Here is a 25,544-nt window from a genome sequence, read left to right on the forward strand (position 1 = left end):
ATAAGCATTGAAAGCAGATTAATGTCTGTCTTTGTGTCTTCTGCTGACAAGGACGCAGAGAAGACGTTTTGACAGTTTCAACAGAATGCATATGATTTGGATAGATAGACTTGAGATAGAAGCATAGAAGGGTTAGGGTCCGATCACATTCACTTAGTTGAAAAGATTCAACAAGAAGACATAGCTATAAGTGAATACTGTAGAGGACAGAAACCAAATCAGTACATTGAAGATAGACAAGAAGCCATGTTGTCATTGAAGACAAACGAAATGCGAAGACTTTGCAATGTAATACCAACAGAGAGTATTCCAAACAAGAGTTTGGTGGTGGCGTTACCCACCGTATAGGAAATATTAGACCCAGACACGGCGCACAATTATCGTGGCGCTCCGAAGTCAAATTCCACGTTAATGTATTCACACTCAGAATGTAAGTCTTCATTGATTGAAGACATACTTTGCTTCGTGTGTTGCACATCTAAGTCATCAACATGCATAAGTGTTAGGATGTGTGCCTGATCACAGGACATTTGAGGATTCCAAGATATTTAGCTCACACCGTAACTTGCAAAACCTCTTCTCATCCAAGGGCTTTGTGAAGATATCTGCCAGTTGCTCTTCAGTGTTGACATGTATGATATCAATATCTTCCTTCATGACATGATCTCTGAGATAGAGATGACGAATTTCAATGTGCTTTGTCTTCGAGTGCTGAACTGGGTTGTTTGCAATCTTGATGGCGCTTTCGTTGTCGCAGTAGAGTGGCACTTGCTTCAGTTGAATGCCATAGTCTTTGAGTGTTTGTTTCATCCATAGAAGCTGAGCACAGCAAGATCCAGCAACAATGTATTCAGATTCAGCAGTGGAGAGAGATACACAGTTCTGCTTCTTTGAAGACCAACATACAAGTGACCGTCCCAGAAAGTGACATGTGCCTGATGTAGACTTGCGATCCACCTTGTCACCAGCATAATCAGCATCCGAGAATCCAACTAGATCAAACTCTGAGCCCTTTGGATACCATAATCCTAGTGTTGGGGTGTGAGCCAAATATCGAAGAATTTGCTTCACAGCTAAGTGATGCGATTCCTTTGGTGCCGCTTGGAATCGGGCACACATGCAAACACTAAGCATGATATCTGGCCTAGATGCACATAAATAAAGCAAAGAACCAATCATGGAGCGGTATACCTTTTGATCAAACTCTTTACCATTGTCGTCGGGACCCAGATGGTGTTTAGCTGGCGTTGGCGTAGTGTAACCTTTGCAGTCTTGCATTCCAAACTTCTTTAGGCAATCTTTGAGGTATTTCTCTTGAGATATGAAGATGCCGTTTCGTTGCTGTCGTATTTGAAGACCAAGGGAGAACTTCAGTTCGCCCATCATGGACATCTGATATTGCTCTTGCATCATATATCCAAACTCATCACTGTATTTCTGGTTGGTGCAGCCGAAGATAATGCCATCCACATATATTTGGCACACAAACAGTTCACCATCATATGTCTTCGTGAAGAGTGTGGGATCCAAAGAACCAGGTTTGAAGCCTTTGCTCTTCAGGAAGTCCTTGAGTGTGTCATACCAAGCACGAGGGGCTTGTTTGAGGCCATACAGTGCCTTGTTGAGCTTATAAACCATGTCAGGATGTTTTGGATCTTCAAAGCCAGGCGGTTGTGCAACATACACTTCTTCTTCAATCTTGCCATTGAGAAAGGCGCTCTTCACATCCATTTGATACAGAAGAATGTTATGATGATTTGCATAGGCCAGCAGTATGCGTATAGCTTCAAGCCTAGCCACAGGAGCAAATGTCTCATCGAAGTCAATTTCTTCAACTTGAGTGTATCCTTGAGCAACGAGACGAGATTTGTTTCTGACAACTTGACCATGCTCATCTTGCTTGTGGCGATATATCCATTTAGTGCCTATGATATTGTGCTTACGAGGATCAGGACGCTTGACCAGTTCCCACACATTATTCAGCTCAAACTGTTGAAGCTCTTCTTGCATTGCTTGAATCCACTTAGGCTCCATGAAGGCTTCATCAACTTTCTTAGGTTCAGATATTGAGACGAATGCGAAGTGTCCACAGAAATTTGCTAGTTGTGTTACCCTTGAATGAGTGAGTGGACCAGGTGCATTGATGCTGTCAATTATTCTCTCAATCTGTACTTCATTTGCAACACGAGGATGAACAGGACGAAGATTTTGCTCTTGCTGATCATTGTCATCGTTAGAAGGATTGTCTTCAGGCTGAGCTTCAGACGGTATGATTTCTCCAGTTCCCATAAGCTTGATGGTTTCACTGGATGGAACTTCATCTAGCACATTTGGCAGGTGCTCTCTTTACGAGCCGTTAGTCTCATCGAATCGCACATCCATAGTTTCAACCACTTTATAGTGAAAGAGGTTGAAGACTCTGTAGGAGTGCGAATCCTTTCCGTATCCAAGCATAAAACCTTCATGTGCTTTCGGTGCAAATTTTGAAGTGTGATGTGGATCCTTGATCCAGCACCTGGCACCAAATACTCTGAAGTAGCTGACATTTGGCTTCTTACCAGTGAGGATCTCATAGGATGTTTTGTTCAGAAGCTTGTGAAGATAAACACGGTTGATAATATGGCATGCAGTATCAATGGCTTCAGGCCAGAACTTTCTTGGAGTCTTGTATTCATCGAGCATCGTCCGAGCCATCTCAATAAGTGTTGTATTCTTGCGTTCCACGACGCCATTCTGCTGTAGTGTGTACGGAGCTGAGAACTCATGAGTGATGCCCAAAGTATCAAGATAAGTGTCGAGGCCAGTGTTCTTGAATTCAGTGCCATTTTCACTTCTGATGTGCTTGATCTTGATGCCATAGTTGTTCATGGCTCGATTGGCGAAGCGTCTGAAGACATCCTACACTTCAGTCTTGTAGAGGATTATATGCACCCATGTATATCTTGAATAATCATCAACAATGACGAAGCCATAGAGACAAGCAGTAGTAGTAAGAGTTGAGTAGTGAGTGGGACCGAAGAGGTCCATGTGTAGCAGTTCGAAGGGTTGAGTCATTGTCATGATTGTCTTCGAGGGATGCTTGGCTCTCGTCATCCTTCCAGCATCACAGGCACCGCATAGGTGATCTTTGTTGAACTTGACGCCCTCGATGCCTATGACATGCTTCTTATTTGCAAGAGTGTGCAAGTTCCTCATGCCAGCATGCCCTAGCCTCCGATGCTAGAGCCAGCATTCTGAAGCCTTTGCTAGAAGACATACGGCAAGCTGTGGTCCTGCTGAGAAATCTACCACGTACAAACCATCTTTCCGATACCCTTCAAAGACTAGAGACTTGTCAGATTCCATTAGAACAAGGCAACGATATTTTCCAAATATCACAATCATGTTCAAATCGCAAAGCATTGAGACAGACATTATGTTGAAACCAAGGGATTCAACAAGCATCACTTTATCCATGTGTTGATCCCTTGAGATTGCAACTCTACCTAGACCCAATACCTTGATTTTACCAGTATCAACAAATGTGATGTGACTCTTGTCAGATGGACGTAAAGTTGAGTCCATGAGAAGACTTCGCTTGCCAGTCATGTGATTAGTACACCCACTATCAATAATCCATTCTGAAGCACCTGGTGTCATACCCTACAGTGCAGTTAGGGGGATAGGCTTCACGAAGAGAATTGTGAAGCATAAACATTTGACGAGCAAGTGGATTATGAAAGCTTAGATCGAGGTTAGGACTGATAGGGCAAGTAGCAAGCGACTCAGGAACAAAATACATAATAAGACCATTTGGGCATTTGATCTTGCGCCCTACAAGATGTTTAAGGTCCCCAGCAATAGCTTCAGACGAATTTGGTTTTCGGCTGGAGACCCTTCCCCGCAAAAGAGAGTTAAGCTTTCTTAGCCACCCACATCTTTAAGGGTGGCTTCGAAGTAATGAGTCTAAGTGCAGCATCTGAGAACTTTGGCTTAGAAGCCCTAGCAAATAGTCTTGCAGGAGGGCAATAGTACTCATAAGAATAAGCAGAGTAGTTCTTGGTCTTATGAGCATGGCGGTTTGATGAAACGCGCTCATATTCATAGGCCTGAGTATGGTTTCCCTACAAAACATCTGCGTTAGTGCGACTCAGGTGAGCCCTCTGTCTGTATGAAGCCTTTGGACCATATGAAGCCTGTGGTCTGAGGTTTGTCTTCTTCACTTGTGGTGTCATGATGACATTCACAGGAAGATTCTCCAGATACCTTTTCGGCACCCAGACTTTCTTCATAGGTGGCCCATTCCTGCAGTTAGTGCCAATATACCTGGCAAACACTTCACCATTCTGATTCTTAAACAAGTGAAGCCAGATAGGGTGGATGGATCCACGGAAGATTCCTTTGCGGCAACCCATGTGGTTTTGGGGTACTGCTCAGGTTTCCAGTAAGAGCCATCAGCATTCATTTTCCTTTCGAACCCAACACCCTCTTTCCTAGGGTTTCGGTTCAGGATCTGCCTTTTGAGGACGTCACATAGTGTCTGATGTCCTTTGAGACTTTTGTACATCCCTGTTTCAAGCAATGTCTTCAACCTAGCATTTTCATCAGCAATAGCAGTGGCATCCTCAGCAGAGGGTTAGTTACCACATCAACAGTTGAAGATATTGCAACAGTAGCAGCAGTAGAACATCCAGCAACAGAAGTAGCATTATCATGCTCAATGCATTTAAGACATGGTGGTTCAAATCCTTCCCGAGCGGGACTGATCTGTTTGGCGCGAAGTGACTCGTTTTCCTTTTGAAGATCTTCATGAGCCGCTCTCAATTTCTCAAGATCTTTCTTCCTTTGAATATAATCATAGGAGAGCTTTTCATGAGTTGTTGAGAGCGTTTCACGACGACTTTCAAGTTCCTCATACTTAACGTGAAGATTTTTTATGTCTTCAATTAAGGACTGAGATCAAGTCATTTCAGCGTCTAACAGGTCATTGCTTTTGTCTAACAGTTTTTGAATATGTTCCATAGCTTTCTGTTGTTTAGTTGCAATTTTAGCAAGTGTTTTGTAGCTGGGTTTGGAAACACAATCAGAGTCATCTTCACTGGATGTTTGATAGTGAGTAGTGCGTGAGTTTACCTTGGCACCGTGTGCCATGAAGCAGTAGGTGGGAGCAGAGTCATCCTGGTCATTAGCATCGGCGTCGGTGATGGAGTCATTGTCTTCAATGTTGAAGATGGACTTGGCAACGTAGGCTGCAGCCAGACTTGCAATGCCAGAATCGGACTCCTCCTCAGATTCCACCTGTAACGCCCCGAGACCGGTGTGCCAGGTGTCGTCCAGTTATTCGCCAGCGTTGCCATGTCATTCACTTGCGTGTTGCATCTTTTTCATGTCATCATGTGTATTGCATCATCATGTTTTCAAAACGTGCATTCGTCCGGGTTCTCCGAGTTCTCTCCGTTGTCCGTTCTGAGCCCAGACACACTTGCACGCGCCCGCGACATGTCTGAAATATTATTTTATAAGTGGTCGGAAAATGTTCTTGGAATGGGATGAAAGTTGGCATGCGGTGTTGTTATGTTGCCGGTAGACCTCCTGCCAAATTTCATCGCATTCAGAGTCCGTTTGACGCCCCAACGGATAACTATAGCGGCAATAGTAGCCGGTCTTTACGTCGGACGTTTTCGGTCTCCGGAAACAGTTGCCGGGCTGCACTCCTTCCCTCTCATCTCAGCCCAACCTCCTCTTCACAGCCCACCAAACCCCACTCCGACCGGAGCCATCGGATCGTGATCGGAGGGTCCGAAAACCCCCCTAAATTCCCTAACCCTAGCTCTTTTGCTATATATGGATACCCCCTTGTCCATTTCAGGCAACCTAGCCTCCCCCTACCCTCAGCCGCCACCTCCCACCTTGTTTTCAGCACTGGCCGCCCCTTCTCCGCCACATGGCGCCGTCCCTGAGGGTAGAAGCCGCCAGCGTCGCCGCTCCTGGCCATCCATGATGCGCCACGTCACCCCTCCAGCGCCCCCATCCACCGCGGCCCGCTCAGGCCCGTGCGGGGCCCGCCCGAGCCCATCCAGGGCCTGAGCGCCTCCCGCTTCCTTGCTCCCGATCTGGTTCGAGGGGAGGAGCCCCTCGATCCAGAGCCCCGCCGCCGTCTCGATTTGCCTCGCTTCGCCGGCCACCTGAGACGCCGCCGACGAGCACCAGCAGGCCGTTCACGCCGCCCTGCTCCTTCCCCATCTCCTTTCTCCCTTGCTCTTCCTCTACTCTAAGCCATGCGCTGCCGCCATTTTTGCAGGAGCCACCGCCGAGCTCGTCGCCGGCCTCCTCGGCCTCGCCCGTCACCGTAGACCGCGTCCGGTGCCAGATCTGAGCTCCCCACGCGCCGATCTGCTCGTTCCCGGCCTTCCCCGCCTTGCCCCGTCGACGTCCTCGCCGGACCACCGCCGCCGCCACGCCTGTTCCTGCCTCTGCTTCGAGTAGGAGGAGCTCGCCCGTAACCGTTGACCGCGTCCGCATGGGCTGTGTGTCACAGCCCTAGAATTTGATTGCAATTAGTTCCATAAGCATCCTGCATCATGTTTAAAATTTCTGAAAGTTGAATTGAGGTTTGTTGAAACCCTCAGAAACCAGTTCAAAAATAATCAACAGTAAAATGTCTTCAGAGAAATCCAAGAAAATGTTCCTCTTAGTCTCTAAAAATATTGGCAAGAAGTAAAATTCAAACCAGTGTTTTTGGTATCTCAGAAACATTTATTTTGGGCCTTTGAATTAATTCAATAACTATTTGCATTGGATATATATATTCTTTATATAATTAATATATGTCCAATAATTCTGGAACTTTTTATGTGGTTTGGGATATTTTAGTTCTAGTCACATAATTATTTTCAGGATTTTATAAAATGGTTTGGTGTTAAAACTAAACCCAAAACAATTGCAGAAAAATAGAAAAAAGAGAACAAATTAAAAAAAGGAGAGAGAGAGGTTACCTGTGGCTTACCTGGTGCCCACTTGGCCCAGCACTATGCGGCCTAGCCCACTGGCCTATGCCAGTCGTCGTTGTCCTCCCGCCAGTCGGACAGGGCGCGTGCCCGACGCGCGCGCGTGCTCCGCGTGCCACGCGAGCTGCCTGCCTGCCCTCCCCTGCCAGCGCGACGCCTCGAACGATCCCGCCACCGCCGTATTGATCGAGCCGGCCTCTCCATTCCTCCCCCTCACCTCTCCCTCACTCCCCTCCACCCATGGCCGAAGCCGCCATGGACACGCCGCCGTAGTTCTCGCGGCCACAGCCATCCCCGTGCCTCCCCGTGCTATCCCCACTGTCCGCCTCGACGCCGTGAAGCTGCCCCCTCAACAAGCGCAAGCCAGGACGCTCTGCCGTGCTGTCCCCGACCTCATCTTCAACCTCGGGCGCCGCCGATCGCCCTCGCTGATTCGTCGTCCACAGCACGCCCCCGAGCTCGCTAGAGGCACCAACAGAACCGCTGTGAGCTCCACCGTCTTCTCCCTTGCTCCCCGTGCTCGTCTGCATCCTCTAACTCCCCGAGCCACCAGAGCTGAGAACTCCTCGCCGCCGTTCATGAGGCGGTCATGGCTAGTGCAAGCTCTGCTCGCCCCTGAGCACGTCATCGTGCTCGGGCTGCTCCCAGGAGACGAACGCACCTGCTAGCTCGCCTTCCCGTGCGTCGTAGCGCGTAGCCGGTCCTGCCCGAGCTCCGCCGCCGTTGATTTGGTCGCCGTTGTCGTCTCCGGCGACCATTTGGTCCCGTTCTGCCACGATCGACGCGGATGAGGTCCAGAGCTCCAATGGTGCCATCCGCGCCTCGAACCGTGGCCTGTGCTGCGATTCCGCGCATCGCCGCCGTCTCGGACCTCGCCGGCGGTTAGTCGCCGGCAGGTTTGACCGAGTTGACCAGGGTTTGACCCCCCTGGGTCATTAACATGAGGGCCCGAGGCCCTGCCAATTAGTTTAGATGCTAATTAAGATTTAGCTAACCCACTGACTCGCTGACTGTGGGCCCCAGCCTTCTAATTACTTTAGTTAGGATTTAACTAAACCCTGGTTACCACTGAGTCAATGACAGGTGGGTCCAGCCCCTGTTAATCTCTGGTTTAGTTTAAAGTTAAATCCAATTAGACCTGAGACACTGACTTGCGGGGCCCAGTGGTCAGTTTTGACCTGGGCTGACCATGTTGACCTGCTGACGCAGTGATCATGTCATGCTGACTCAGTTATTAATTTTCTGGATTAAAAAAATAATCCAGGAAATTTCAGAAAATATCCAAAACTTTGAAAAATCATAGAAATTAATCTATAGCTCCAAATGAAATAAATTATATATGAAAAATTATCAGAAAAATTCAAGGAATCCATCTATACCATTGTCATGCATGTTTGAGCAAGTTAACCTCACTGTTTAGGATGAAACATGATTAGGGCAAATTTCATAATAGGTTTGGAGTTGGAATTTGATATAGTTTTGAATTCCACTTCAATTAAAATGACTTTCTGTTGCATTAGCCCAAAACACATTCATATTGCCATGTCATAGCATGCATCATATTGTTGCATATCGTCATGTGTTGATTGTGCTCTTTCTCAGTTTCCGGTGTTTGTCCCCCCTCAGTAGACGTTGATCCAGCGATGAATTCGATGACACCGATGAAGAGCTATACTATATTCAGAAGTGCTAGGCAAGCAAAACCCCCTTGTTCATTCTGATACAATCCCACTCTCTCGCTCCTGCTCTCTTTTTCTGCATTAGGACAACATCGATTCAACTATTACATGTTGCGGTAGTTGAACCCTTTCCTCTGCATGACCTATCATTGCCACAGTAAATAGATGAAGCCCACTAGTATGAGTAGGAGTTGTTTGAGCCCTGTTGTGCCTACTCATTCATTCTTGTTTGTCATGCCTACTACTGCTTAGAGTTGAGTCAGGTCTGATTCATCGAGGATGAATTGGAATGGTGTTGAACATGTCCTACTGTGTGTGAGCTAAGTGTGTGAACACGATTTGGTAAAGGTAGTGATGAGAGGCCATGTAGGAGTACATGGTGGGTTGTCTCATTGCAGCCGTCCTCAGGAACTGAGTTCTGTGTTTGTGATCCATGAACATTTACTACCACACATTGGAATGCTTAAGTGCCCCTCTCAACTTATTAATCAACCTAATCTCTGTCCAGGAGTTGCAACTAGTTTCTGGTGTTTGTAGGTAGTGTTAGTAGTCTACCAAGTGGTACCCGGTACAGGTGGGCTTGGGACAGACTAGGCACCGTGGCACGGTGTACCAAGCGTAGATCCACCCGTCGTGGTGGGCTTGGGAACCCTGCACACATCGTTTGGGGCCGTGAGCGACACCCCAGCCGGATCTCCTTGCGGATGGAACCCGAATAGGTGATAAACCTGGACTAGAGACTTGTTGGTTAGTCAGGTCGTGGCCAACTCCCTCGCCCGGTTTCCGCTTGAAGGTTGCCGAGGTACATGACGTGTACAGGGCGATAAGTGGCGAGAGCGTGTGTGAAGAAGTACACCCCTGCAGGGTTATTATTATCTATTCGAATAGCCGGATTCCTCGGATATGGAACCTTGGACCCCTTGCATAGTTCATAGACAAGTGAAAGTGGATACTCTAAAACTCGCAAGATAAGTGTGAGTGCTATGGATGGAATTCTCGCAGGGAGGCGGGAGCGGATCCATAGTGGTGTATTGGTATGGTGAATTTGTGGACTTGTGTGCGCCACCTCAAAGAGTTACTTGCAGTCATAGTTCAGGATAGCCACCGAGTCAAAGCTGGCTTGCTGCAGTTAAACTCCACCACCCTCTTTGTTGATACCGATGCATATGTGGTTAGTTCTGATGTAAGTCTTGCTGGGTACATTTGTACTCACGTTTGCTTATTTTATGTTTTGCAGAGAGACTTCAATCTCGCTAGTAGTTCCACGTGGGCTTCGACGTTTAGCTTGTTACCTCAGCTACGATCTTGTACCCTTGGGAGGGTCTGGTAGATAGTCAGGCTCCTCAGCCTTCTTCATTTTTAGTTGTCTGTACTCAGACAAGTTAAGCTTCCGCTTGTGCTTTGACTTGTATGCTCTGAATGTTGGGTCATGAGACCCATGTTTGTAATATCTCGCTCCTCGGAGCCTAATGAATAAATACTTGAGTCGTAAAGTTATGTTGTGATGCCATGTTGTATTTACACATGTCGAGCATATTGTGTGTATGACTGAAATGCTTGGTATGTGTGGGATCCGACAACCTAGTTGTTTATCCTTGGTAGCCTCTCTTATGGGGAAATGTAGTCTTGTGCTTCCATGAGCCATAGTAGTCCGCTACATCCCGGTTCACCGGAGTCCTGCTAGCCCAGCACTACTGCTCAGGAAACTTGACTGGCCGGCATGTGTTTCACTTCGTTCCTGTGTCTGTCCCTTCGGGGAAATGTCACGCGGTGACATCCAGAGTCCTGCCTAGCCTGCTACAGCCCAGGTTCCCGGAGTCCTGTTAGCCCAGTGCTACAGCCCGGATTCACACGCTGCTGACCGACATGCTCGATGTGATTCATGTATGCCTGTCCCCATAGGTTGGTGCCGCTTTGGGTTCACGACTAGCCATGTCGGCCCAGGTTCTTTGTCATATGGATGCTAGCGACACTATCATATACGTGAGCCAAAAGGCGCAAACGGTCCCGGGCCAGGTAAGGTGGCACCCGTGGGAATACCGTGCGTGAGGCCACAAAGTGATATGATGTGTTACATGCTAGATTGGTGTGACTTAGGATCGGGGTCCTGACACTGCGTCTCCGCGGCCCAGATCCGCCGGCCGACCACCCTGCTCCCCCTTCGGCCTGTTGGCCCGATGTGAGCAGCCCCTCCAGCGCCTCCCCTATGCACTTCTGGGCCTGCTAGTTTCGGCCCATGGCATGTTTTTTTTGTTCTACGATTTTCCCATTCATCCAGAGACTGCAGTTTTTCAGAAAACCCCTTTAGGTTCATGCATATAATAACTCCACAACCGTGCATCGGATCTAAATAAATTATATATGAAACTTGCTTAGAATTTCATCTAGTTTCATAATATGCAACTTTCATCTATGTTTGAAATGTTTTAAATGCTGTTTGAGTAAATTTGCTCCTATGTCATGCTAAAATGGTTTAATTCATAACTAAATAACCGTAACTCGGAATCTAACAAACTTTATATGTAAATGGGGTAGAAAAATGCCTAGTTTAACATGGTGGCCTTTATTTGCATGTTAAACAACTCTAAAATTGTGTTTAGGGCAGTACAGTACCAAATCTATAATATGCTCATGAGGAGTTTCTGGACTTGTTGTTTTGTGGTTCCGGCCTCATTTAAACTTGCCTAGTTAGATAGTTTCATTATGTTTCACCTCTTGCCATGCTAACAACATTTAATATTGTTGGGTACATAAACGAGATTCGAACTAAATAATTGATGTGGTGTTCCGTCAATATGCAACCCGTTGCATATTGTGCTCCACTTAATTTGTAGGATTGCTTGTGCACTTTGCCATGCCATGCCTCATTAAACCGGACATGCATCATACTTGGTTGTGCATCATGCTATGTTGATGTAGTGGTTGTTTACTATGTTGTGTGTTTCTTTCCGGTGTTGCTTCTTCGGGTTGGTTCCGGTAACGTCGTGTTTGTGAGGAACCGTTCGACTACGTCCGTTTGTCTTCTTCATGGACTCGTTCTTCTTCCTTGCGGGATTTCAGGCAAGATGACCATACCCTCGAAATCACTTCTATCTTTGCTTGCTAGATGCTCGCTCTTTTGCTATGCCTATGCTGCGATACCTACCACTTGCTTATCATGCCTCCCATATTGTTGAACCAAGCCTCTAACCCACCTTGTCCTAGCAAACCGTTGATTGGCTATGTTACCGCTTCGCTCAGCCCCTCTTATAGCGTTGTTAGTTGTAGGTGAAGATTGAAGTTTGTTCCTTGTTGGAACATGGAGATGTTGTTCCTTGTTGGAACATGTTTACTTGTTGGGATATCACTATATATCTTATTTAATTAATGCATCTATATACTTGGTAAAGGGTGGAAGGGTCGGCCTTATGCCTGGTGTTTTGTTCCACTCTTGCCGCCCTAGTTTCCGTCATATCGGTGTTATGTTCCCGGATTTTGCGTTCCTTACGCGGTTGGGTAATAATGGGAACCCCTTGATAGTTCGCCTTGGATTAAAACTTCTCCAGCAATGCCCAACATTGGTTTTACCATTCGCCACCTAGCCTTTTCTTTCCCTTGGGTCGGCCAGCCCAAGGGTCATCTTTATTTTACCCCCCCCCCTGGGCCAGTGCTCCTCTGAGTGTTGGTCCAAACTAGAGTCCTGTGCAGCGCCCCCTCGGGGAAACTCGAGGTTTGGTTTTAGTTGTATGGAGCGCTCATCTGAGTGTGCCCTGAGAAAGAGATATGTGCAGCTCCTATCGGGATTTGTCGGCACATTCGGGCGGTGTTGCTGGTTTAGTTTTACCCTGTCGAAATGTCTTGTTGTACCGGGATACCGAGTCTGATCGGAACGTCTCAGGAGGAGGTCTATTCCTTCGTTGACCGTGAGAGCTTGTCATGGGCTAAGTTGGGACACCCCTGCAGGGATTTGAACTTTCGAAAGTCGTGCCCGCAGTTATGGGCAGATGGGAATTTGTTAATGTCCGGATGTAGAAAACCTGAACTTGACCTTAATTAAAATGAATCAACTGCGTGTGTAACCGTGATGGTCTCTTTCCGGCGGAGTCCGGGAAGTGAACACGGTGTTGGAGTTATGTTTGACGTAGGTTGTTCTAGGATCACTTCTTGATCATAGTTTATCGATCGTGCTTTGCCTTCTCTTCTCGCTCTCTTCTGCGTATGTTAGCCACCATATATGCTAGTCGCTTGGTGCAGCTCCACCTCATACCTTTACCTTACCCATAAGCTTAAATAGTCTTGATCGCGAGGGTGCGAGATTGCTGAGTCCCCGTGACTCACAGATACTTCCAAAACCAGTTTGCAGGTGCCGTTGAACCGAGCAGGTGACGTAACCAAGCTCAGGAGGAGCTCGATGAAGATCTTGTCCTTTGTGTGGTTTCGTTCTAACTGATCAGTAGTGGAGCCCAGTTGGGGTTGATCGGGGACCTTTGTCACATTTGGGGTTCTTCTTTTATTTTGGTTCCGTAGTCGGACCATGAGTGTATTTGGATGTTGTAATTCTTATTCATGTAATTGTGTGAAGTGCCGATTGTAAGCCAACTATGTATCTTTTCCCTTATGTATTACATGGGTTGTTTGCGAAGATTACCTCACTTGCGACATTGCTTTCAATGCGGTTATGCCTCTAAGTCGTGCTTCGACACGTGGGAGATATAGCCGCATCGAGGGCGTTACAAGTTGGTATCAGAGCCTTCCCCGACCTTAGGAGCCCCATTGCTTGATCGTTATTAGCGGCCGAGTTGTGTCTAGAAAAAATGTTTTGATTCATTTAGGAATTATATATCGGAGAGTTTAGGAATTCTTTTTACTTCCCAGTCTCCTCATCGCTCTGGTAAGGCATCCTGACATAGAGTTTTGACTCTTCTCTTCTCAAATTTCACTAAAAAAAAAATTTAGGATCACGCGGGTATCTTGGAATCGTTCCGATGGTTTTGTGACGAGAACATTGTCTTGGTGCCTCCTGTCAGGGGTTTTGTGGAAGTGTCCCGGGGAGTTGAGCTCCGAGGTGTTGTCGTCATAATTTTATCGTTGCAGTTCTGGAATACCTGAGTTTAGTACGCCGACATCGAAAATCTCATTTATGCAGTTCGTTGGTGAGATAACCTCGACGCCACCCAGTACTGGGGCGGGAGTTCGGGAGTATTGCCATAACTCGTATAACGGATGCTTTTCGAAGGTTGAGGTAGACGATTTCCGAAGGTTTCTTGGTTATGTGTTGAAGGATGGATACAGCTGGATGTAGGATTTGTTAGTTTGGGTGAGATATTATGCTTCCCCTGTATCCCCAACACCTGATTGCATAACCGGAAAATTTCAGGAGTTTATAAGTGGGAATTCAAGTAGCTCTTAGGATATCTTTCGACAGATGTATGATATGAAATTGGGGTTCGACGTCTAGTGGTCCGCCTATTCACGGTCGGTTTTACAGTGGTCTCGTTGTGTCTTAAAGAGTCCTTGGCTATGCCGACTCGGGGACGCTTCGTATGTCATGTGCACTGCCTTGTACATGATGGTGCTGTACGATCGAACCCGTGTAGGCCCCACCACGAAAACTTCGGACGAAATCTCTATCATATGTTTGTTCCGGCTTATTCTGCAAGCCAATCCTTTGTTTTTGTTTTGAGTTGTGGTATTCGAGTTGCTTCAAAGTCAAATGTTGATTCCATACCTTTCTAAGTGGCGTTCTCATATTCCTATGTGAATACTAATCCTTCTCGTTTATTGAGATTGTCATGTCAATTCTTCTCACCGGCGTGTCTCTCTTCAAGTGGATCCGTTCATTTTCAACATCCGCAAGATTCAATCTCAGTTTTCTCAACGGTGTTCATTACTTCCGCCTCCAAGTTGCCTTTGTTTTTCCCACCCTCCCTCCCTTTGTTTTCTTCAAGGACTCCGATTTCTTAATCAAGTATCTTTTTATTCATGTGAAGTCTCTCCATTCTTTTCGTCAATGTTCTTATCCGGTGATTCTCAAGAAGATACTAACGGAGCTTCAAGTTATCATTATTCGTTATTTTTCTTCTCTAGTGGAACCAATTCAAGCCTTGTTGATCATATAATTTCCTCGTTTCAAATACCTTCTCTTGCCGGTGCACCTCATATTCAGTCATTTCTCGCTATTCAATTGTTCCGGAGTGCTCAAGATATCTCGAAGATTCGTGTTTCCCACTCTACATTCGTTCAATCTCTTTCGAGGATGTTATCTCATTCAAGCCATTTATTTCAACCGGTGAAATCTCTCTTTTAAATCGTTCTACGGTGTTTCTTTTGAGTGGGCCCTAACCCACAGGTTTTTTCCCAGGATCTTACCTGACTCTTCTAATTCTCCCGGAGATATCCGTAAAATTCTTTTCGAAGTTTGACGTAAGAATGAACTGTGATCAGTCAAATGTTTTTCGCCAAGATCTTTCAAATTCTTTTCATCATTGGTTCAACCTTTCCAATTTTAATTCCGGAGTACCTCACTAATTCATGGTGGTGTTTCAGTCGTCATTCTCAGATTTTGAAGACCGAAGAAGAGTTTCTTTTAAATCTTGCCCCATTCTCTACCATCCTCTCATAATTGTTTTGATTGTGAGAATTCTTTTCACCTATCCGGAGCAATTCAAGAGTCTTCTCAGTGTGTTATCCGGAGTCCACCAATTCAGTTTTATTCATTCTCAGCTGTCAGTTATCATTCTCCAATCTTACCGGTGCATCATTCAATATTCTCTAATCAGTTCATGATCTCTTCGTTCTCATGTATCTAAATCCTAGCAAGCATCTTTGTTCATTTTCTAATTCTTCCCGGTGTTTCTTTATCTTTTCTTCGTCCATTTTAAATTCTTACGGTGGTTCTTCCAAGATTCTTCTTCCTTCGTTTATCATATCAATGCATTCGTGCTTTCCAAATTCTACCGATGGATCGTTGAAGACCTTCTCAAGTTGAGTTATATCTATCTTCATCCTTGCTACGAGAATAAGTAATATGTCGAATCCATTGATTGTCATCAATTTAATTGGTGAAGGATAAGCATAATGTAATTCTAATTCTTGTTTTATCCAAGTGGTTAATTCCCTATTCCGGAGGTTCATCAAAATTCTTGATCTCAATTGTTCATCTTATTTTTTCTTCCCGGAGTTCCAAGCTCTAATTATCACGGAGATCCATCTAAATCATTACAAGGTTTCACTTTGTGTTTTCAACTTCTCTTTCTTTTTGTTATCTTTTGTTTACCGGAGTTCTTCTTGAAGGTTCTACATGATGGTTCATCAAGGATTTATATTCCTTCTCGAAATGTTCATCAACTTTCTTTTCAGAGGAGCTCAAGTTTTCTTCATCTTGCAATCCGGAGTTCAATCTTTCTTCCGTATCATTGGAGATGGTATTATGTCATTCTTAATAATTTGAGTTCATGTTTCATAACTCACATGTTGTTATGAATGAGGTATTTTAAATCCATCAACCTATTCGTTGGAATTATCTTGGGTTATATTCCACCTAAAGCCTTCCCTAAGGATTGTTGCTATTATGGTGCTCATAAATGACTCAAGTTCGTTTATCCTCCCGGTGAAATAGCTTCTCGTCTCCTTGTAATATAAATCCAATCAAATATTTTCCGTGAGTGGTAGGTTGTCACCTCATAATTTGAGATGTACTCCATAAGACCATATCAAGCTTATTCTTTTCGTTGTTGGCTTTCCAATAACTCCGTTCAACCCTTCTCCTAAAGGTGCCTTTTCAAGCTCATTTCTGGCAGAAGTTGGTATTTTCTTCTCCATTCTCCTATGGCAATTATCTATCTTCTATTCTTCCGTTCCGGAGGCATTGTGATGTTGCTCTCCTCAGCCCATCTTCTCGCATTGTCAGGACCATGTTTTGATCGTGCTTATCCTTTTAACCGGAGTATTGTGTCCCTTTGCTCAAGCTCTTTCATTTTATCAAGTTTTTCATCTCTTTTAAACCGGAGTGCTGTCCGAGATCTTTCTTACCCATTGTGCCATTCTTTCAATAGTTCCGGAGGCAGTGTATTGTTGTTTTCATCAAGTATCCCCTAATCTTGTCAAATTCATGTTCAGTTCCTTCCATTTTCACTCGAAGTGCTGCCCAAATTATACCATTCTTTTCCCCTCTATCTTGTTTTAACCGGAGTGTCATACGAATTTGTTCTTCCTTGTTCCTCTTCCCTACCGGAGTGCTTTCAACTTTGTTCTACTTCGTTGCATTCTTACTTTCAAGTTGTTCAACTTCTGAAGGTTCTTTGGTTTCACTCGCTTGTCAAAGGAGCAACTTAGTTTTACCTCTTCTCTTTCTCTTCCGTTTTCCCTCCAGTGCCATTCTAGATCTTGGGACGAGATCCTCTCATAGTGGTGGAGTGTTGTAACGCCCCGAGACCGATGTGCCAGGTGTCGTCCAGTTATTCGCTAGCGTTGCCATGTCATTCGCTTGCGTGTTGCATCTTTTTCATGTCATCATGTGTATTGCATCATCATGTTTTCAAAACGTGCATTCATCCGGGTTCTCCGAGTTCTCTCCGTTGTCCGTTCTGAGCCCAGACACACTTGCATGCGCCCACGACATGTCCGAAATATTATTTTATAAGTGGCCGTAAAATGTTCTTGGAATGGGATGAAGTTGGCATGCGGTGTTGTTATGTTGCCGGTAGACCTCCTGCCAAATTTCATTGCATTCGGAGTCCGTTTGACGCCCCAACGGATAACTATAGCGGCAATAGTAGCCGGTCTTTACGTCGGGCGTTTTCGGTCTCCGGAAACAGTTGCCGGGCTGCACTCCTTCCCTCTCATCTCATCCCAACCTCCTCTTCACAGCCCACCAAACCCCACTCCGACCGGAGCCATCGGATCGCGATCGGAGGGTCCAAAAACCCCCTAAATTCCCTAACCCTAGCTCTTTTGCTATATATGGATACCCCCTTGTCCATTTCAGGCAACCTAGCCTCCCCCTACCCTCAGCCGCCACCTCCCACCTCGTTTTCAGCACCGGCCGCCCTTCTCCACCACTTGGCGCCGTCCCTGAGGGTAGAAGCTACCAGCGCCGCCGCTCCTGGCCATCCATGATGCGCCACGTCACCCCTCCAGCGCCCCCATCCACCGCGGCCCGCTCAGGCCCGTGCGGGGCCCTCCCGAGCCCATCCATGGCCTGAGCGCCTCCCGCTTCCTCGCTCCCGATCTGGTTCGAGGGGAGGAGCCCCTCGATCCAGAGCCCCGCCGCCGTCTCGATTTTCCTCGCTTCGCCGGCCACCTGAGACGCCGCCGACGAGCACCAGCAGGCCGTTCACGCCGCCCTGCTCCTTCCCCATCGACTTTCTCCCTTGCTCTTCCTCTACTCTAAGCCATGCGCTGCCGCCATTTTTGCAGGAGCCACCGCCGAGCTCGTCGCCGGCCTCCTCAGCCTCGCCCGTCACCGTTGACCGCGTTCGGTGCCGGATCCGAGCTCCCCACGCGCCGATCTGCTCGTTCCCGGCCTTCCCCGCCTTGCCCCGTCGATGTCCTCGCCGGACCACCACCGCCGCCACGCCTATTCGTGCCTCTGCTTCGAGTAGGAGGTGCTCGCCCGTCATCGTTGACCGCGTCCGCATGGGCTGCGTCTCCGCGGCCCAGATCCGCCGGCCCACCACCCTGCTCCCCCTTCGGCCTGTTGGCCCGATGTGAGCAGCCCCTCCAGCGCCTCCCCTATGCACTTCTGTGCCTGCTAGTTTCGGCCCATGGCATGTTTTTTTTGTTCTACGATTTGCCCATTTATCCAGAGACTGCAGTTTTTCAGAAAACCCCTTTAGGTTCATGCATATAATAACTCCACAATCGTGCATCGGATCTAAATAAATTATATATGAAACTTGCTTAGAATTTCATCTAGTTTCATAATATGCAACTTTCATCTATGTTTGAAATGTTTTAAATGCTGTTTGAGTAAATTTGCTCCTATGTCATGCTAAAATGGTTTAATTCATAACTAAATAACCGTAACTCGGAATCTAACAAACTTTATATGTAAATGGGGTAGAAAAATGCCTAATTTAACATGGTGACCTTTATTTGCATGTTAAACAACTCTAAAATTGTGTTTAGGGAAGTACAGTACCAAATCTATAATATGCTCATGAGGAGTTTCCGGACTTGTTGTTTTGTGGTTCCGGCCTCACTTAAACTTGCCTAGTTAGATAGTTTCATTGTGTTTCACCTCTTGCCATGCTAACAACATTTAATATTGTTGGGTACATAAACGAGATTCGAACTAAATAATTGATGTGGTGTTCCGTAAATATGCAACCCGTTGCATATTGTGCTCCACTTAATTTGTAGGATTGCTTGTGCACTTTGCCATGCCATGCCTCATTAAACCGGACATGCATCATACTTGGTTGTGCATCATGCTATGTTGATGTGGTGGTTGTTTACTATGTTGTGTGTTTCTTTCCGGTGTTGCTTCTTCAGGTTGGTTCCGTTAACGTCGCGTTTGTGAGGAACCGTTCGACTACGTCCGTTTGTCTTCTTCATGGACTCGTTCTTCTTCCTTGCGGGATTTCAGGCAAGATGACCATACCCTCGAAATCACTTCTATCTTTGCTTGCTAGATGCTTGCTCTTTTGCTATGCCTATGCTGCGATACCTACCACTTGCTTATCATGCCTCCCATATTGTTGAACCAAGCCTCTAACCCACCTTGTCCTAGCAAACCGTTGATTGGCTATGTTACCGCTTCACTCAGCCCCTCTTATAGCGTTGTTAGTTGCAGGTGAAGATTGAAGTTTATTCCTTGTTGGAGCATGGAGATGTTGTTCCTTGTTGGAACATGTTTACTTGTTGGGATATCACTATATATCTTATTTAATTAATGCATCTATATGTAACGCCCCAGATATACTTTCCATATTTGTATCCAACTCTTGCCGTTTCCGGCATTAAGTTATATTTATTTCCCGGGTTCGGGTCTTTGTCTCCGTGTGTTGTTTTTCTTTTCGTGCATCTCTTATCATGTCATCTCATGCATTGCATTGCATACATGTTCATCTCATGCATTCGAGCATTTTCCCCATTGTCCGTTTTGCATTCCGGCGCTTCGTTCTCCTCCGGTGGCCATTTCTAGCTTTCTTTCATGTGTGGGGTTAAACATTTCCGGATTGGACCGAGACATGCCAAGCGGCCTTGGTTTACTACCGGTAGACCGCCTGTCAAGTTTCGTATCATTTGGACTTCGTTTGATACTCCTACGGTTAACCGAGGGACCGAAAAGGCCTCGTGTGTGTTGCAGCCCAACACCCCTCAAGTTTGGCCCAAAACCCACCAAACTCTGCTCCATGTCCTAGAGCGTTCGATCATGATCGCGTGGCCGAAAACCGCACCTCATTTGGACTCTCCTAGCTCTACTTATGTCTATATATACCCCCTCCAATTTCGGATCTCGTCTTCCTCCTCGAACCCTAGCTCTAAAAAAAATCCATCTTCCCCCCGCGCCGGGCCGGACGTGTCCGCCCGCGCCGGACGTTGTCCGCCCCGCCGCCGCCAACCCACTTGCGCGCCGCAACGTGGACCGAGGCCCACTTCGCCGCCGCCAACCGCCGCCGGCCCGGGAGGCCCAGGAGGGGCCCCCGAGGCCCATCGCCGCGCCTCGCCGCCCGGGTACAGGCGCCGCCCGAGGCCGCCCAGCTCCGCCGCCCGCCGTCCCGCCTTCGCCGTCCAGCTTCGCCGCCGGCGCCGACTCTGGCCGCCGTTGGCCGCTCCGCCCCGGTGCCGGCCGCCGGCCTCCTCGCGCCGCCCCACGCCGGCCAACCCCCCTGGCAGAGGACGCCGGATCCGGCCACTCCGGCCTCCTCTCCCCCACGCCGGCGACTCCTCCGGCGAGCTTCAAATCCGGCGGTGAACAGTGCCGCCGCCACCTCGGTTCCCGTGCCCGATCTGGATCTCAGATCCGAAATTCTAGGGTTGACTTTTTCCCTCTCCCTCTAAAATTTTGTGCTATGTTTGACCAGTGTTATCTCCGCATCCGTAACTCCGATTTGGACATATAATATATCAAAATCTTCGCCTCGACATGTACATCATTCCATTCCATTGCATCATTTGCATTTGAGTTCATCTTGATTCCCAAAATGATGTTAGAAGGAGGCTTCGTGAGTTAAATTGCAGATCCGTTAGTTCATCATGCACTTTTGTCATTTTTGCCATGTTTAATCCGTGCATGATATGCCTGTGCCCCTTTGGGATGAATTGTTAAGCATTTTGTCTTCTTTCCAGATGTGCCACCCATGCATTTTTAGGATGTGTGTGTTGCATTGTGCAAGCTTGCGAAGAGAGGTACCTGAGATTGCTGATTTCAGGGACTTAGCGATTTTCACTAAGTCTGGGATATTTTAGTTCATGATGCTATATGTCCAGCTTGTTTCCTAGTGATCCGTGCCTCTTTTGAGGAAGATCAGTAAGGGAGTTTTGATATTTATGTTATGCTCTATCCATCCATGTCTTTCTTTGCAAATATGGAGTACTCTGGGTTGACTCAATCGAGCTCAACTTTTGCTTCGTTGTTAATCTGGGCAGATCGTCAACTTGTTTGCGATTTTGCCGATGCTACCGTTAGTGTTCCATGCATGCTATGCCTTTGTTCTTGCCATGTATAGCTTGTTTTTTGTGCCTTCTTAATGGATGTATGCTTGCCTTGCCATGACTTGCACCGTAGTGAGTGCATCGAGCTCGTTTACATGCCTTCGCGAGTTAAATTTCAGCATGTCTCAGTTTTCACTAAGTCTGAAAACTGATTGTGTTCGAGCTATGTTCGTGAGCTCGGTAGAGTATTTTGTGAACCCTTTTGGCCCCAGGTCACTTTGGGTGTTTTGTTAAGCTTGTTGAGTATCTCCATGCCATGTTCTTACTTGTCATGTTCAGGTCATTTATCATGTTGTTTTGCTGCTCCAAAGAGAGCATCGTGATCTGAAATTTCAGGCTAGTGTTAATTTCACCAAGTCTGGAATCTGTTTTGCATATTCATTTTTGCCATGCTTGTTTGAACCTCTTAATGGATGAATTTGCCTATGGCTCAGTGCTAGTGTTTTGTTAACCATCTTGTGTACATCACTGCCATGTATTTTGTTTTCATGTTTGGTGGCTGTAGCATGTTCATTTCGTTGCATTCAGATGCCTACTTGCTGTAAATCGCAGACCGGTGTCATATCTTAAAACGCTTGCCATTTCCAAACCGTAACTCCGATTCCAATGATCTTTATATCGTTTTCAAGCGATTTCATCCCCTCTATCCAGTGGCACCCTTGGAATTCCAAGTTGAGGCCAGGTTCATGCATTTCCTGTCATATCTTGCATTTTGCATCCCGCATCGCATCCCGCATAGCATATCATCATGTCATCATATTGCTTGGTCTTGCACGTGGTTGATTGTATCCTTGTTGCTTGTTTGTCTTGTTGGGTAGAGCCGGGAGACGAGTTCGCTACCGAGGAGCCCGTTGAGTTTGCTTGTGAGGATCCAGTCAGCTTTGACAACTGTGCAGGCAAGATGATCATACCCTCGAAATCACTTCTATGTTTGCTATGCTAGTTTGCTCGCTCTTTTGCTTTGCCACTGCTACGATGCCTACCACTTGCTTGTCAGCCTCCCAATTGCATGATTGAACCCCTAACCTACCATTGTCCTAGCAAACCGTTGATTGGCTATGTTACCGCTTTGCTCAGCCCTTCTTATAGCGTTGTTAGTTGCAGGTGAAGATTGGAGCCGTTCCTTGTTGGAACATTTATTTACTTGTTGGGATATCATTATATTGCTATGTTATCTTAATGCATCTATATACTTGGTAAAGGGTGGAAGGCTCGGCCTCTCGCCTAGTGTTTTGTTCCACTCTTGCCGCCCTAGTTTCCGTCATACCGGTGTTATGATCCCGGATTTTGCGTTCCTTACGCGGTTGGGTTATAATGGGAACCCCTTGATGTTTCGCCTTGATTAAAGCTTTTCCAGCAATGCCCAACCTTGGTTTTACCATTTGCCACCTAGCCCTTTTCTTTCCCTTGGGTTCTGCAGACTCAAGGGTCATCTTATTTTAACCCCCCCCGGGCCAGTGCTCCTCTGAGTGTTGGTCCAAACCGTCAGCCGCCGGTGGCTACCAGGGGCAACTCTGGGCTGGCCTACCGGAAGTTTGGACAATCTGAGTGTGCCCTGAGAAAGAGATATGTGCAGCTCCTATCGGGATTTGTCGGCACATTCGGGCGGTGTTGCTGGTCTTGTTTTAACCTGTCGAATCGTCTTGTTGTACCGAGTTACCGAGTCTGATCGGTGTGTCTCGGGTGGAGGTCTTATCCTTCGTTGACCGTGAGAGCTTGTCATGGGCTAAGTTGGGACTCCCCTGCAGGGATTGAACTTTCGAAAGCCGTGCCCGCGGTTATGGGCAGATGGGAATTTGTTAATGTCCGGTTGTAGATAACTTAAACCTTAATTAATTAAAATGAATCAACCGTGTGTGTTGCCGTGATGGCCTCTTCTCGGCGGAGTCCGGGAAGTGGACACGGTGTTGGAGTAATGCTTGCGTAGGCTGTTCCTCTAGTTTCTCGCTCGCGCCTTGCCTCCTCTTCTCGCTCTCTTTTGCGTATAAGTTAGCCACCACATATGCTAGTCGCTTGCTGCAGCTCCACATATACTTGCCTTATCCATTCCTATGAGCTTAAATAGTTTTGATCGCGAGGGTGCGAGATTGCTGAGTCCCTGTGGCTCACAGATACTACAATTCCAGATGCAGGTCCAGGTGATTCCGCTCCAGGTGACGAGTACGAGCTCAAGTGGGAGTTCGACGAGGACTCTCAGCGTTATTATGTTTCCTTTCCCGATGATCAGTAGTGGTGCCTAGTTGGGGTTTGATTCAGGGCCTTGTCGCATGTTGGGTTCTTTTCCATTTTGGCGCCGTAGTCGGGCCATGAGTGTTTGTTTGATGGATGTTATTTATGTACTCTGATGTGACGTGGCGAGTGTAAGCCAACTATGTTATCTCCCCCTTTTATTATGTATTACATGGGATGTTGTAATGATTGCCTGACTTGCGACATTGCTTTCAATGCGGTTATGTCTCTAAGTCGTGCCTCGACACGTGGGAGCTATAGCCGCATCGAGGGCGTTACACTATATACTTGGTAAAGGGTGGAAGGGTCGGCCTTATGCCTGGTGTTTTGTTCCACTCTTGCCGCCCTAGTTTCCGTCATATCGGTGTTATGTTCCCGGATTTTGCGTTCCTTACGCGATTGGGTAATAATGGGAACCCCTTGACAGTTCGCCTTGAATTAAAACTTCTCCAGCAATGCCCAACATTGGTTTTACCATTCGCCACCTAGCCTTTTCTTTCCCTTGGGTCGGCCAGCCCAAGGGTCATCTTTATTTTACCCCCCCGGGCCAGTGCTCCTCTGAGTGTTGGTCCAAACTAGAGTCCTGTGCAGCGCCCCCTCGGGGAAACTCGAGGTTTGGTTTTAGTTGTATGGAGCGCTCATCTGAGTGTGCCCTGAGAAAGAGATATGTGCAGCTCCTATCGGGATTTGTCGGCACATTCGGGCGGTGTTGCTAGTTTAGTTTTACCCTGTCGAAATGTCTTGTTGTACCGGGATACTAAGTCTGATCGGAACGTCTCGGGAGGAGGTCTATTTCTTCGTTGACCATGAGAGCTTGTCATGGGCTAAGTTGGGACACCCCTGCAGGGATTTGAACTTTCGAAAGCCGTGCCCATGGTTATGGGCAGATGTGTCACACCCTCGATGCGGCTATATCTCCCACGTGTCGAAGCACGACTTAGAGGCATAACCGCATTGAAAGCAATGTCGCAAGTGAGGGAATCTTCACACAACCCATGTAATACATAAGGGAAAGAGATACATAGTTGGCTTACAATCACCACTTCACCCAATTACAAGAATAAAGCATTACATCATCCAAGTACAATCAAGGTCCGACTATGGAACCAAAATAAAAGAAGAACCCCAAATGCGACAAAGGTCCCCGATCGACCCCAACTGGACTCCACTACTGATCAACTAGAACGAAACAACACAAAGGACAAGGTCTTCATCGAGCTCCTCCTGAGCTTGGTTGCGTCGTCTGCACGGACTCATCGGCACCTGCAAGCTGGTTTTGGAAGTATCTGTGAGCCACAGGGACTCAGCAATCTCGTACCCTCGCGATCAAGACTATTTAAGCTTATGGGTAAGGTAAAGGTATGAGGTGGAGCTGCAGCAAGCGACTAGCATATATGGTGGCTAACATACGCAAATGAGAGCGAGAAGAGAAGGCAAAGCACGGTCGATAAAAGTATGATCAAGAAGTGATCCTAAAAACAACCTACGTCAAGCATAACTCCAACACCGTGTTCACTTCCCGGACTCCGCCGGAAAGAGACCATCACGGTTACACACGTAGTTGACTCATTTTAATTAAGTTAGGGTTCAAGTTATCTACAACCGGACATTAACAAATTCCCATCTGCCCATAACCGCGGGCACGGCTTTCGAAAGTTCAAATCCCTGCAGGAGTGTCCCAACTTAGCCCATCACAAGCTCTCACGGTCAACGAAGGAATAGACCTCCTCCCGAGACATTCCGATCAGACTCGGTATCCCGGTACAACAAGTCATTTCGACAGGGTAAAACTAAACCAGCAACACCGCCCGAATGTGCCGACAAATCCCGATAGGAGCTGCACATATCTCGTTCTCAGGGCACACTCAGATGAGACTAGCTACGAGTAAAACCAACCCTCAAGTTTCCTCGAGGTGGCCCCGCAGGCAGCTCAGTTCGGACCAACACTCAGAGGAGCACTGGCCTGGGGGGGTTAAAATAAAGATGACCCTTGAGTCTGCGAAACCCAAGG

This window comes from Triticum urartu, chromosome 6A (assembly GCF_056163025.1).
Source record: "Triticum urartu cultivar PI428250 chromosome 6A, HENAU_Tu73, whole genome shotgun sequence".
Classification (NCBI taxonomy): domain Eukaryota; kingdom Viridiplantae; phylum Streptophyta; class Magnoliopsida; order Poales; family Poaceae; genus Triticum; species Triticum urartu.